This window comes from Aptenodytes patagonicus, chromosome 3 (assembly GCF_965638725.1).
Source record: "Aptenodytes patagonicus chromosome 3, bAptPat1.pri.cur, whole genome shotgun sequence".
Taxonomy (NCBI): domain Eukaryota; kingdom Metazoa; phylum Chordata; class Aves; order Sphenisciformes; family Spheniscidae; genus Aptenodytes; species Aptenodytes patagonicus.
Window position 1 is genome coordinate 14,023,386 of NC_134951.1, and position 14,689 is coordinate 14,038,074.

The 14,689-nt window shown below is 37.5% G+C and overlaps 1 protein-coding gene across 9 annotated transcripts in view; it reads left to right on the forward strand.

Annotated features, from left to right (window-relative positions):
* The window catches only part of CYRIA (CYFIP related Rac1 interactor A), a 58,876-nt gene that overhangs the window by 18,215 nt on the left and 25,972 nt on the right, over positions 1-14,689 (forward strand). For 5 of the 9 annotated variants that reach the window (XM_076332743.1, XM_076332740.1, XM_076332746.1 and 2 more), the window contains exon 3: positions 184-252. The exons of the other annotated variants lie outside the window; for them this stretch is intronic. The gene's annotated coding sequence lies outside the window, so the exon portion shown is untranslated. The remainder of the gene's footprint in view (positions 1-183; positions 253-14,689) is intronic. 9 annotated transcript variants of the gene reach the window in all.

The window sequence follows — 14,689 nt, forward strand, 5'->3', positions numbered from 1 at the left end:
TTGAATGGTATTAAGTTAAAAGTTTTTGGAAGTTCCAAATTTCACTTTTGAAATAATAATTTCAGTTTTCCATGGATATAATCTGGTATATTTCCTTTTTAAGATAGAAAGTTTCATCTGAAAATTGAGAGAGGGGAAAAGCACAGTGATCCCAAGTGTAATCTTGAATGTTTTTCATGACAGACGGACGTTGAATGTTTAGCATCACCTCTTTGGATTTTTGAATGTGAATTGGAGCCACTGTATTTCTAGGTAAGATATAACCAAGTGTTTGTGTTAAGTACCCTCTTTCTTTTATACATGAATTGTGAGAAAGCTAACGAGTGCAATATGCTGGACTTTACTTTGTACAGACTGTTTATGTCTTTGTTGAATGTGTCCAATGTTATTTGAGATTTTAAATAATAACAGTTCAGTTGTCCTAAATTTTTATATTCCCTGAGAGAAACCGCATCAGCAACTCTGCATGGTCTATCTACGTATGGGATTTAATTTTATGATTGAGTATGTAGTTGTTTGATTAGCTTATTGCCATTCCAAGTGGTAGGTCAGTTCTGTCTGCCCCTTCTCTTGCATCAACACCTGTACTCACCTGGAATGTGCTGGTTTAGGGAATTTGCTACTGAAAATCTACAGGATTGCAAAGACTTCTTGCAGGATTAATTTTCTGTCTGTTTAGACCTCTGCATCAGCTCACTGTGGACTCAAAAAAGTACTGGTGTCGACGCAAGGAAATCGGTGCCAGTACTTGGCAGCAACAAACTGTGGTACTGGCTTTAAACATGTCGCTTCTCTCTGCTCCAAGGAAAGGTTTGATACATGAGGAAGACTACGAAGGGATTGTGAACAGCTGCAGACTTATATCTGAGGGGGAAGCAGAGGGGCAATGGAGAAGAGCTAGATGCTTTTGATCTGTAGATGTAATTACAATAGTATTTGTCACTGAAGATTACCTTCTTCCTCATAGTGAAATACTGGAGGTTGTGCCAATTTGGCTACTCATGTTTACCACATAGGTTATAGGGAACAGAAGGGAGATCTCAGTGTCACACTTCATGCACGGCCAAGCTGTGGTCAGCATTGCACCAGAGCTCCAAGGCTACGAGTCACAGATGACGGTTCTGGTGGTTCTGACCCAAACACGCTGCTGTTTGCCAGCCCTTTCTGGACTGCTGGGAAACGTGAAGCAGACATGACGTTTGAGCTGGGCGGTTGCAGCATGTAACACTTAAAATCTGAAAGGGAATAATATCTTTATTGTGGGAAGTAAGGCCATGCGAGATAGTAGCTTTCATCTGGTGGTTTCTCAGAGAGATGGAAGCCATCGAGTATGGAGAGGACTCTTTAAGCTAACCCTATGTTAGTAACAGTGAATGCTGTCATTAATTCAGCTGCTGTGAGAGGCATCCAACAAGTGATGCTATGGGCAGATGACCACAAAAACTTCAGTTTGTTGCAGGTAAAACCAAGCCCCACGTGGCAGCAGCCTGCCTGGCTTTCTATCAAAGCAGGTTTGTGGTACCCAAGTGAACCCAGGGATCTCAGTGGCAGTCTCAAAGTAAAGGTGTTTGCTAATCATGTGGATGTTTGTTCAAAAGAAATAAAGCCAACTGCAGAGGAGTTTGGAAGGTGTAGAGATTCATTAATTTAAGGCCACAAAGGATTCTGGTGAACATGGAACTGGCGTTGTTGAAAGCCAGCAATATTCCTGTTTGATTTCACTGGACGGGCGAACAAACCCAGGTCCAAGGGAGGTGGTGGGTGTGAGGGGTGGAAGGAAAGACTTACTAAGATTAAAGGCTATAATCATAGCTTTGACAATTTCTGCAGTGTAGGAAATTATTCTCCTCTACCTTGTAAACTAATGATGTGATACTTGTAAGGACTGTATACTTAACCAGTGAAGCTGCTTTGTCTATTTTATTTTTACACTTTATTTTCTCCCTTAAAAGGTCTTCCAACCTTCTATTTTGTTACAGTTGTATGGAATTTAAAATAGGAATTATGTATATGATAATTCAACAAATTTTCTAAAAATAGCATTTCAATTAAAACTTAGGGCCTGTTCTACTTTTTAAGTGAAGAAGGATCTTTCTGAGCTGAAGAGGATCTCAAAAACGAGTGCTCTGCATAGGCTTATCCACCCTAGTGGGGGGGACCGAGATGAGCTGAAGGGAGATCTTAGAGATGGGACAAGTTGAGTGAAAGGAAGAATTAAAGGGAAAAATGATAGGAATGGAGGTGAACACTCTAACATGTCAGAAGAAACAGGAAGTGATGAGAAACAAGGAGTGTGAAATGAGGAAATAGAGATTTGCTAAATTATGGATTCTTTTAAAGTTAGTCTGCAGAAAGTTAATATTACTACAGTGTAGTTCACTGCTTTTATTAATTCCATTGGTAGGAACTAATAAACTGGTAGGAACTACAACTGGTAGGAAAATTATTTAGTATTTTTTTTTTACCTGATAAATTTCTAAAGTCCTAACTGTTTGCTATTAGAGACCTTTTACAGATGTTAAGACAAATTATTTTTTCAAAATGAAGCCCTTAAATGTGCCTTTAATGACCTTAAAGATTGACTCTTTCAGAAGACTATGACAAAATACGGACCATAGAAGCATCTAAACAATTTTTTCTAAAAGAAAACATTCTGAAAATCCAATCTTAAGATGACGACAAGCCAATAACAATTTCTAAATACTAATGCAGCAGAAGCAATTCTTTGTGCTCAGACAGCCAGCTGTCTGAGAGTCTTACATGATAAGGTTTTTCATTTCTCTTAGTGCAAAGAGAAAGATTGAATCTCTTAGGCTGTTTTTAAAATGACCAGTATCCCTTACAACTGTTTCAAACAGTATGACATGAAATATTGTTTTAATTCTCCAGAATTTGAATTTTCTTATCAGATTAAATATTTGTATAGCTGTTTGCAGAAATGGTTTTGTGTGTACATATGCATGTGTATGGTGATCTATTAATGTTGTTTTTTAAATGACCTTAGGGGGCAGGAGAATGCGGGGTGGGAAGAGAGTAAACTAGTTTTCATTTTCAATTTCCTATTTTCTAAGAATACATAGGAAAGTTTCTTAATTAACTAATATCATAATAAACATAAGTTGAAAGATGAACTATGATGATATTATTCAGGTCTTCAGATGGTAAGTATATTCTTAAAATAGTAACTGGTTGACAAGAATTAGGCATCATTTTCTACCAAAACTAGCGTGAGCTGTTAAGGTGAAGATAGCAATGCAGGGAGAGCAACATCAAACACTTAACCTAATTCCAACAATTAAGTTCGATGCCTAGAGTACGTTTGGGAAGCTTCACTAACTGCATAAGGAGTCTGGATTGATGCTTAGTTGCCAGAATTAATATCTAAAGCTGGATCTCTGGAGTGAATTTGTACTTCACACGCAAATGTGTCCTTAGGTATCACCTCAGGCATGGTAACTTCTACTAACTTTTCAGCTACCGTGATAAAATGAGGAGCAGTGTGGTCATAGAAATTCAGAATGCATTTTAGACATTTTTTAGAAAATAATTCGAAGTTCAGAAACAAGATGATAATGTTTCATGTCTGTTACTGTGCAGTCTTTGAGAGATTGTTCTTTTTTATGGTCGCAGAATATCTTGTACAGGCGCGTTCTGTACCGTCGCAAGGAGTACCATGTAATGAAGTTTTTGACACAGATTGCTAGTTAATTCATTGCCAGGTGTTTTACAGATATAACGCATAAATGTGTTTCAGGGAGAAGTGTGAAGAAAGGTACTGTGGTAACTGCAGTGTGTTGCCTTGCATTGTTGGCCAGATGTGTTTTCCAAAGAAGTGGGCACACTCTCAATCTGGAATTCAGCTTTAGGCCTGGTTTTGGTCTGTAGTGGTAGACTGTGACTTAGTCAGAGCCTAAAATGAAAATGCTTTTCCTGAATTTTGCATCCTCAAAGGAGGATGGTTTCCCGGCAGGTGTTAATGATGAGGTGTTTGATAATTTACAGCAGTGAAACTTCTTGAAGTTCTTGAAATTAAGGGTAGAATTTTTCAAAAGTAGCAAAAGACACAGACTCTGTTGACTTCTCCTGAAACAAAGGCTCTAATTTTTCACCAATAGCAAAAAGTAAGGCTTTGTATTATCTTTTTTTTAATAAAAAACTCTTTCAAAGAGATTTTTCTGTCATAAAACAAATTGCAAACTTTTTTTTTTAATGTTCACCTTCATTAACACAACTTGCTGACTTCCTTCCTCAGCTGCAGTTCTTCCTACACTCAGAGGTCAGAAAAGAGCAAGATCAACAAGCCACACATCTGGCTGTCTCTCTTTCCAACTGGAACAAAGAAACAATTTTTTTATGGCTTTTTGAGTTAATTGTAAACAATTTGGGTTTGGAGTCGCTGACTTGCAGCAAATGTTTGTCGTAGGCGGATGTAGGGAAAAAGGACTATGTCCTAATGCAATTCCTCTGTGGCCAGCAAGGGAAAAGAAATCACTTTAAAAAAAAAAAAAAAAAAAGTCTTGATCCTTCTAGCATTGAAGTATGCTCAGAATTTTGTGTGCGTGTATAGGACATTTCACAAGCTTAAAATATATGCTTAGAAGAGGCAGAGAGACAGAAGTAGTTGCTCATTTCATTTTCCTATACTCTTGTATACAGTAATACTGTTCCCCCCCCTTTATTTTCAGTAGCTGTTTATGTATGTACAAATTGACAGTGATAAAAGACCAGGGACAAACAATAGGGATGGACGGGGGGAAGCTATTTTAAAACGAGAGTTCTGTTCTAATTTTTTTTCCTTGTATTTATACTGTTCCGAAGTGCTTTGTTCCAGTAAACATTTATCAAAAAAAAAATATTTACAGTCATTAATCCTTAAGTAACATTTTGAAAACTAATCCTTAATTAATTAGTGAAACGTAATACTTTTCTTACTTCCCAATTACTGTAATTTTTTAAATGCCTTCTAGCATCACGTAGCACCAGTTTATCTAATCTATTAGATTTACTTTTTTTTAAAGTGTTTTATCTAAAGTAAAGTAAACATCTGGTGTGATGGTACTTTCACACTTTGGTGTACTTTTAGTACTTTCACACTTCACAACAGGAAATACTAGAGTTGTTGATGTACAGCACTTCTGAAACCCCAGCTACTTTTAAAATATCTTATTGTACCTTTTATGTGTCTAATTTGAGCTCATATTACTCTGATATTTTGGTTGCTTTGTTTAAGATGTCTGTCATTATAGTTTTATTTCTAACCTGACCGTTCTGGTAAATATTTACAGATGTCTTGATGTGAAAAGTAAATTGGTAATGCTGCTTTACGAGTACATTTGACTGTTTGAAATGCCTAAATTTCTGACAAACTTGAATAAAATGAATCATCCAAAGAAAACATTTTCCATCAATTTGTTTATAGGAGGTAAAATGCACTGTACTATGGTTATTTTTTTGTCAAATTTAGGTTTTTGAGTTGATAATGCCACTTAGTGGATAACAGCCTTAACTGCAGCCTTTTTTCAAAACCAAATCAGGTAGCAGACAGCTATCTTGATTTACATCAGTTTTCCTCCTGGCTAGAATATGCTGGTCGTAGCATGTTTTGAAAGAACCTTTTATTATCAACCCCATTTTAGGAAGTTTATGATAGCCAATTTGGTTTCTGGATGAAGCGTATTAAAATATGCTTCTTAAAATACATGTTAAAATACGTGCTTTTGCCAAGAAACATTGGACCAGATGATCCTTGAGGTCCCTTCCAACCTGGTATTCTATGATTCTGTGAAAATGTAGAAATCATTTATTATAGAATTTTAAAATTTTTCTAGGAAAATAAGGATCTTCTTATTTGCATATTTAATTTGATGGAAAAATGAAACAACAATCTTGGTCTTCTTGCACTGGTTCTTTAGGTTAATGAAATGTAAGTGGTAGTATGGTGATAAGTTAGGTGTTTTAGGTAATGCTTGGTTTTAGCACTTCTGGTTGGAAGATTGGTGGCTGGGCAAACTCTGAACTAGAACAAGCCGATTCTTCAAGAACTGAATTGAAGAGGACCTGACTGAAAGTAGTTAGTGCATTTTCTTGGATGACATTCTGGAGGGCATACACAAAAGGGGAGTATAGCAGTGGGCTGGGTCCTGTTTTAGTTGGACTTCTGTAGACTTCAAATAAGTCTGCTTTGGGATATCAGAAAGGTGAGATAGGCGCCAAATGTCTATTCCACCACTGTAATTTACAATTATTACTTCTTTAGTATATTATTTTCATAAAGACTCTTCTTTGCAAAGTAGTTTGGATGGTAGTATTAGTAACTCAGTGTATTTGATATAAAATTTAAATATATAAAAACTCAAACTTTATCTGAGACCAATGTATATATGCATATATATGGTTTATATTGTGTATATATGTATACTTTTTTCTAATATCAGTGTATAAAAAAAAAAAAACCTCTGTTCTATAATAAAAGAATCCTATCCTCTGCAATTTAATGGCTTTTTTATGGAAAGGTTTTTTGCATTGTTGGAACATATATTGATTTAGGTCTTTCCATTCCTTTTCAGTCTTTAGACTGTGTTCTTTGAACCTTTTTTCCCCTAAGTAAATTTCCATTACTTCCCATCAACCCCGATAATGTTCAATCACTGAGCATTTTTTTACTTAACCTCTCAGGCTTTTCTGAAGTTTTCAGTTATGCTGTTTTTATTAGTAAGTCAATTGAATAAACTGCAACTAAAATAATGACTGGCTCAGAGGAGAAGGGAGAAAACATAATTCAATTTTCAGCCATATGTCAGTGCTGTATTACAAAATGGTTTTATTAATGATGAATATTAACACATTTTTTTCAGAAAATTTCTGTCTTCCATTTGTTCATCATGAAATTGGGAATAATTTGAGGGTTTTTTTCTGCCCCATTCCATCCTTCAGAGAACTCACATCATCTAAGTCATGAGCGAAGAGGAATCCAAGCTTTAAGACCCCATTAGTGCTGAAATCACACAGGCATTTGTCCTCCCCGTAACTCTGTCCACTGTGCTGTTGTACAGCTGCTGGTGTCTCCGGATAGCTAGAGTAGATGCTTTTGAGTCAGCAAACAGAAAGTTTAGTTAAGTCGATGATTTTAATCTTGATTTCTATTATTGTGTTACAGTTTTAATCTTGATTTATCTTTTTTTCCCTCCTGTAACAAGCAACTGTTTCTCAGTTCTTGGTTAAACATGCCGATTTGCAACTCTCTGTGTACATGTGCATATGTACATACATTATGTACATTTGTGTGTGTGCATGTGTAATTTTTACACAATTTAAGTTTTTTAAGAAATTACATGGCGGTTTCTAAAAACATTTTAAAATGTCTTTTCTATAGTTTCTAGTTCCTACAGGCTTAATTTGCCTTTCAAACTGGAGTATTCAACAGAGGCAATAAGAAAGAAAATATTGGATGTACCTACCTTGCTCCATTTTTCATTGCAGGCAATTGGCGTTTTAAAGCTAGCGTATCTCATCCCGTGTATCTGGGTTTTAGTCAGAGACTACAAAAGGAAAACCAGATTTCTTCTCTCTCAACTTGTAGTCTGCTTCCTAACGTGAAAAGAAATAACACTAATCGAAACTTCTTGAATAAGGGCAAATAAAAATGGTATTTCTGTTCACATGGAGAAAACGGGAGTGCTGCCGAGGGCTGATGTAGCATGTGTTAGGTGCTGAGCCGGGATGCCCTGCCGAGAACGCTCACCAGCCTCGGGACCTCACTCTCTGCGAAGCCTGGTTACCCGTGCACTGTTTAACGTTCCCGTAGAAATGATGCTTTTCAGAATTTTAGATGCAGTCACAGCTGCTTTTAAACTAAATTCCGAGTTTCAGTGGGAGGAAAGGGAAAGCAGTATAATTTTTTTAATATTGTTACTTGTTCTGAAATGCGGTTATTAAAATATTATCTAGATTAGTTTGGCTTTAGTTAGAAAAGCAAGGGTAAAGGAGAAACTTGCCGGCTGATACTGGAGCTGTAGTCCCTGCAGAAGTTCGGCCTGAAGCGTGCATCTCCCGCAGAAGTAAGTTAGCACTGACGGTTCAGCGCATACTGGATAAACTAACCATTAGCCTGGTCGTGGCATTTTGCTTAGGCGCAAAGCTAAGACGCACGTCGGATGAGTTGACCCGTTTTTGTTTAGAGCATAAACGCTCCCGTGCTTGGCGTCAAAGCCTCCGGCTCGCCCTTCGGCCGCCCGCTGCTGTGCCAGGCCCGGGGGGGCGAATGCCAGGGCCCGGGGTGGTGCCCGCGGCGGAGGCGGCCGGGCGGCAGCAGAGGGCACCCCCGCCCCGCCGAGGGGCCGCCCGGCGGCGGCCGCGGGCCCCGGCTCCCCCCCCCCCCCGGCCGCGCTGAACCAGCCGCTCCGCGGGCTTTCCCCGTCTCCTCCAGGGGAAATCCAGCCAGCGGCGTCGTAGGGTCGTCGAAACAGCTGTACGAGGTCCGCTGCCGTGCGCGGGTTTAGCTTCCCTCACGCGGTGGGACGATGCTCTCGTGTCCTTCGTGCAGCGGGCCTCTGGGGGCTTGTGCACCTTGGGGCGGGGAGGGAGCACCCGGTGTCATAAACGGGCTTGTGACTAATCGCCGGCCAGACTTGTCAGTTAGCTAAAAACAGATTTCAGAGCAAGGTAGGAGTCGGATATAAAGTCGCTACTGTGCATCAGTTTTATCGTCTTAATAAAAAGTTACTGTGCAAATTTCATTGCTAAATTAGGAATAGCTTCCAGTAGTGATGTGAATTAATTACTGCGGAGCCTGTCGGGGTCAGTATGTTATTTTAATTTTCATTCACACTTACGAGAAATCTAATTTTTAATTAAAGGGATGGTTTTAATTCGGCACCACCCACAGTACTCCTTCCTTATTTGTCATCTCGGGCAAATAGCAGACTTGTTAGTGTACCAAAAAAAGTTGCAATGCAAGTTTTTAGCAGCTCATGCTGGGGCACAAAAGCTTGTTTGGTGTTCTGTGTAAGTAAAACGCATTATTTGAAAATCGATTTACTAGGGAATGCGCTTCTTAAAGTATTAGGCACAATGCAAAATGAAGAATCTCTTTGTGATAACATCATTAAGAGGGCTAATATGCTTGTCTGTTAACTAAATGCAATTTTCAAGGCAGGCTATTTTGCAGAAAAATGCCATGGACCCAACCTGCCCCTATATGTGTTAATGAATTGACTGTTTAATGTGAGAGAATAATTAATAAAATAATATCAGAAGGGATTAAAAAGTGACACAAAGCTAATTAAGAAAAAGGGAGGAGTTTTACTGGAATTTATACTTTTCTGTAACTCCTGCATAATTACAGATTAGACTAGTGTTTTGGAGAAGATCTGTTCTTGTGCAATACTCAGTCCCTTCGTCCCTTAACTTGACTGTGAGAGCGATCTTTGAAAAATTCTGGAGTTTAGCAACTTTCTAACTTGCTTTATGTTTAATTTATAGTCCAGTATAATGATTAAATATTTTTTTCCTCAGTCTTTCTGCTTAGCAGTCCATCCGCATTTGTGGGATTGAATTGTTTTTTTTTCCTTGAGTGGAGTATTTTACATTTGTATTTACTGAATTTCTTTTGGATGGTATCTCCGGTTTATCAAAGTGATTTTGAATGATGATCCTATTTTCCAGAATATTTTAATTCCCTTCTAGCTTAGTGCATATTTTAAAAGGGTATTTTCCTCTCTGTCACTAATTAAAAGTATTGAACAAAACAGATCTCTACAACAGACAGCAGATACTGTTAAAAAATACCACCCTCTTTTTTGCCAGTAAACCACCAACAACTACTTTTTCAGATTTTCAGCGTTGCAGCAAATTTATGGTACTAAATAGCATTTTCTCTCTTCTCATCTCCAGTCATTTGTCAAAGCTCCCTCCTTTATATATTTCTTTACTTCCTTCAATTCTTCTGTATGCTTATACGGGCATATTGATTTCTAAGTCTCCATTTTGTCTATTTTGTCCATTGGAATAACCTGTTGTGTATTTTCTTAACTGTTGAGTTTCCTGCACTCCCTTATGCCGTAAATCAGCTTTCCAAGAGACCTATTCTTCCAGATATCTGAGATTACTGAAACTGCTTTTTTGAAATCATGATCTTTAGTTTGCTGTTTTCTCCTTGTTTTGTAGCCTGTGCTGTTTTTAATTAACTTCTCCTGTATTTCCACCCTTATATTCAGTTAATTGTCCCCGTAAGTATCAAACAAGTCTAAAATAGCCATGCCTCTGGCAAACTCCTCTGTGTTCTAGAAAGAACATTTATCACTCCAGGAGCTTGTACAGGTGCATGGTTAATTAACCCTCCTGAAGCTTCTTGCCCAATTCTGTTACTCAGATGCCTCCGTAGTTCAGCAAAACCTTCTTTACCACTTTCTTGGGATTAGGTGGTCTCTCAAATTGCTGTCTTGAGATGATACCTGTTCTTTCCTCTTTCACCCTCACCCAGAGACCCATAGGAAGTTTTTCTTTTACCTTTTTCTGAAATTTTAAATTTAAAAAAAGTATATATTATCCTCCACTCTATTTACAGTGGTTTTTGGAACAATTTTTTTTCCTAGTGGAACTCTTGCTATTTTCATCAACAGCATCGTAATGCAAATTGGTCAGCAAGTTTTCTTATTTTGTGTGATGAGATATTATATAAGACCACTATTACAGAAATTGAAGTGTTTTAAACTAATAGCAACTAATCCCCACAAAGATCCACATTTCATCTTTAATTCCTCAAATCTTGAGCTATTGATACATATAGTCAGCCACAGCTACCTTAATTCCAGTGATGTCAGTATGTTTCTTTGATCAGAATTAATTGTCTGCTTAGCAGTTTAAGATATTGTTTGACTTCTCTCCCCTTTTCCAGAAAAGAATACTTCTAAAGACTGCTTCAGATCTGTATCTTGCAGATTATTACCCTCCAATCCAAAAATACAAACTTAGCTGGCAAAACGCATTATGTGCTACATACTGACACATTCAGAGCAGATCACTAGCAAATATGCAATAGGAAATCCAGTCACTGTAGGATTTATGTCTGGCTGGACTGAGATTAGATGTACTGTTTGGGCATTTATGTATTAAAAAGAGAAGTAAAAGAACAAAGTTAACATGCAAAGACTTATTCCCATTATCAACTGGCACAAGAAATAACTTGAAAATAAAACCACTCTGAGGAAAGTCTTTACCATAGTTGCATGAAGAACTAGAATATGATGGTTTTCATCTTGTTTTTTCAGACACTTGCATTGGATTTTCTGTGAGTATAGTACAAAATACTCTGTGTGGCATAGTCAGAAGGCTGAATAATTTGCCGTCATTAACAGGCAGAAAGGACCAGCAACATTTATTTCTGTTTCTGATTTTTCACCTGAGTCCTGTTTCTGATTCTGTATCTAAGAATGTATATGATCTAGAATAGATTTTTCACTCATTATATTCACAAACGTTGAAACCAGATACCTTTTCAAATGCCCAAATCATTAGATTTCCAAAATTGAGTGTGTTCTAAGACGGTTTATTTCCTTTTTCACTATGATTTTGGTGAGAAAAGACAAGAATGAGGAAACTTTAAGAGGAAGATGATGGTGTGGCTGCTCTTCTCTTACAAGAGTTTGGAAGAACTAAGTCAAACTCCACCTGGAAAAAAATGAACTGGTTTTGTTTTGAAGGAAGAAACACTTAAACTAGCCAAACCTGTTCTGTTTCTGTTAAAGGTATCTCTCTCCTGCATATCAGTTTGGTAAACATCAGTATCCTGCCTTGCTTACCTAACAGCATCAATTGATAGAGGCTTCATTTATTGTGTACAGGATGGATAATAATTTATCCATTAAATGGATATTTAATGGAAATCCATTAATAATTGTGTCCCTGTTTTGTGTGTAAGCATCTGTGCATGTGATGCCATATTCAAACTAGGTTACTGTAGTTACTGTCCACTCAGGTGGAAGGATCAAAGTGCAACAGTGTTTGCTTAATTTCAAATATGATTTTATTCTAATTACCTAATTGGCTTCCATTCTACATTTTTTGTTAGTTTGGTGTGGTTGGGTTTTTTGGTTGTTTTGTTGTTGTTTTTTTTTTCTCTTTTATTATGACCTATGAATCGGAATCCAGATATTTTGGTTGCCTGGTTTTCATCCTGTCATGATGGCTCTTCTGACATTATGCACTTTAAAAATATGTAAGAGTTCCGTTCAAACTATGTTCAGGTGTGAGGGTTGGCATATAGAAAAATCCCCGCCTTGAATAAGTTATAAGTTCATCTGAGGTAATCCTTTTTTTTTTTAACCTTTTGATTTTAGTGAAACCACGAGCCAAGCTCTTTAATCCTTGGGGCTACGGGTATTAACATTGTTGGCCAGCTCTTTTAATATTTTATGATTAGCGAAAAATGTATTTGTCATTACAAACCATTTATTAACTCCCTTTGACTTGCCTCACCTTTTTTGTAGGTTTTAACTGTGTCCTGCAATCTGCGTATCAGTTAACAGCAAAAGCTCTTGGCTTGAAGTGTTGCTTATCTAGGAATTGTAATAAAATAATTGTTCAAAGCAGAAATGATTCCTTTATCCTGGGTTACTTTCACCTTGACCAACTTTCTTCTCTTATTCTACTTTTCACTTCTTTACATCTGTTTTTTGGGTTTGAGTTTTGTTGGGGTGTTACTTTGTCTGTTTATGCTTCACCTGCGTAAGGAATGTGTGGCACTGTTTTTCTTTGCTTGTGTGTGAAGGTTGCTTCTTGGTGCATCTTCTCATATGAGTATGTTACTCATGTTATGAGAATCTTATAAATATAGTATTTAGAGGCCAACATTAGGGATAATTTGATTTTTTTCTGAAAAATGAATATAGCTTGCCCTCTGAAAGAACTTAGATGTGTTTTTCCCTTATCTCTGCCTTGTAAAGAATACTGTAGGTATTTCACTGTGAAATATCTTTGGTGGGTTTTTTGCAATCTCAAACACAAATGTATGACTATTTTTACATTTTTTTTTCTTAATATAAAAATATAGTCTTATGCTTATTTCTAAACTGAAGTCCATAGAGGAATGATACCACTTTTCAAAACTAATATCTATTTGCACAGCTGAGACTATTAAACATTAGTTGTTATATTTCTCTTCATCAATGCAACTACAGTTTATAAAATTTAAACATTTACCAGTAAAAAAACTGAAGATAATGATACTACCATATCCATGAAAATATTCTTAACTGTAAGAAAATGGGAGAGATGATTAAAAAAAACCCCTACTATGGAGCTTGATGGGGATAAATACAAGGTACTGTACAGAAGCAGGACTAATGAATTGCCAAAATACAGAAAGGAAATCAATGGGTAAAATAAAACTATGCAAATCATTTTTGAGGGATGTGTAAAGCAGAGTTTTCTGCAAGACACAATTCCTTCATTATATTTGGCACCATACTTGGATGCATTTGGAGCACTGTACCTAGAGTTGAGTGACCCACTGGAATTTGGACCCCTTGGAGAGATCGCAGAGAAGGTCAGTGAGACTGGTCAGGTATAATAAAACGTGAACAGTCATGACTGAGCTTAAAGAGCTTTAAGAATAGTTTAGACAAACATCTGTGCAGAATGGCAGAGCTGCTGCTGTTCTGTTTTGGGGTCTAGATAACCCCACCCCTAACTCCAACGATTTTATGGCATTGCTGTCAACATGAATCAGAATGCTTCCTTGGCTGTTCCTGACTCCAGCACTGCACTTTTCACAGCAATAATATTCCCAGTTTCTTATCTATGGTAACGTCTGTTCTGTTGCGTGAGCCTTGCGGAACTCCATTCAGGTGCTGATGGTGAAAGGGAGAAGTAGGGGACGTGTGTGTGGGGCGCCCCTGTGAAAGTGTTCCACTCTCTGCCTGTACCTTCACTCCACGGATGGCTCCAAGCACTGCAGCATTCCAGTTTACTTGGAGCTAGTCCCACACAAATACTCTAAGATATTAGGTGGTTTTAATATGTTTATGGCATAGAAAAAAGCAAAAATATTGGTAGTAGAGTTGGCAAATGCAATTAAAAATGATCTTTTATATCTTCCTTCCTCTCCCAAACAAAAAACGGTGAGTGATACAGGGTTTCCTTCAGAAAACAAAGTAGATTATCATTGTTAGGAAACATCTGCATTTTTTAATCTTTGTTCATTTTTATTTTATTCCTTAATAGAATAAACCCGTTTTCTGAGTCTCGCACTTCTATTTCCTTACAAGCACCTCAACAAACTTTCTAGGTGAATATCACAACGATTTGGATTCATGCTTTTGATCTTGGAGATCTTCTTGGGTTCAGGTGCTGGTGTTTTTTTGAAACCATGGTTAACTATTCATGCAGTAAGGTCAGTTCCACTACTTTAATGATGCTAATACGCTTAGCACAGTACAGTTCCTTCAGACTGCGGACTGGATGCCTGTCTCTGCCCGTATAGGTGTGCCATTAGAAGTTATCTTTCCTAATCATTCATTGCCACTCCTGAACTTGGGAGTCTCTGTTTCTCCTGAAACTCCCAATGGAGCTGCTCATGAGAACACTCCCAGCCCCACTTCGTTAGGATGATCTAAATGAGTTTAAGCAGTAGGTATTTGCTGATCCAGCTCATTTTGACAAAAGCCTTTTAGACTATGTTTATGTAAGCAGG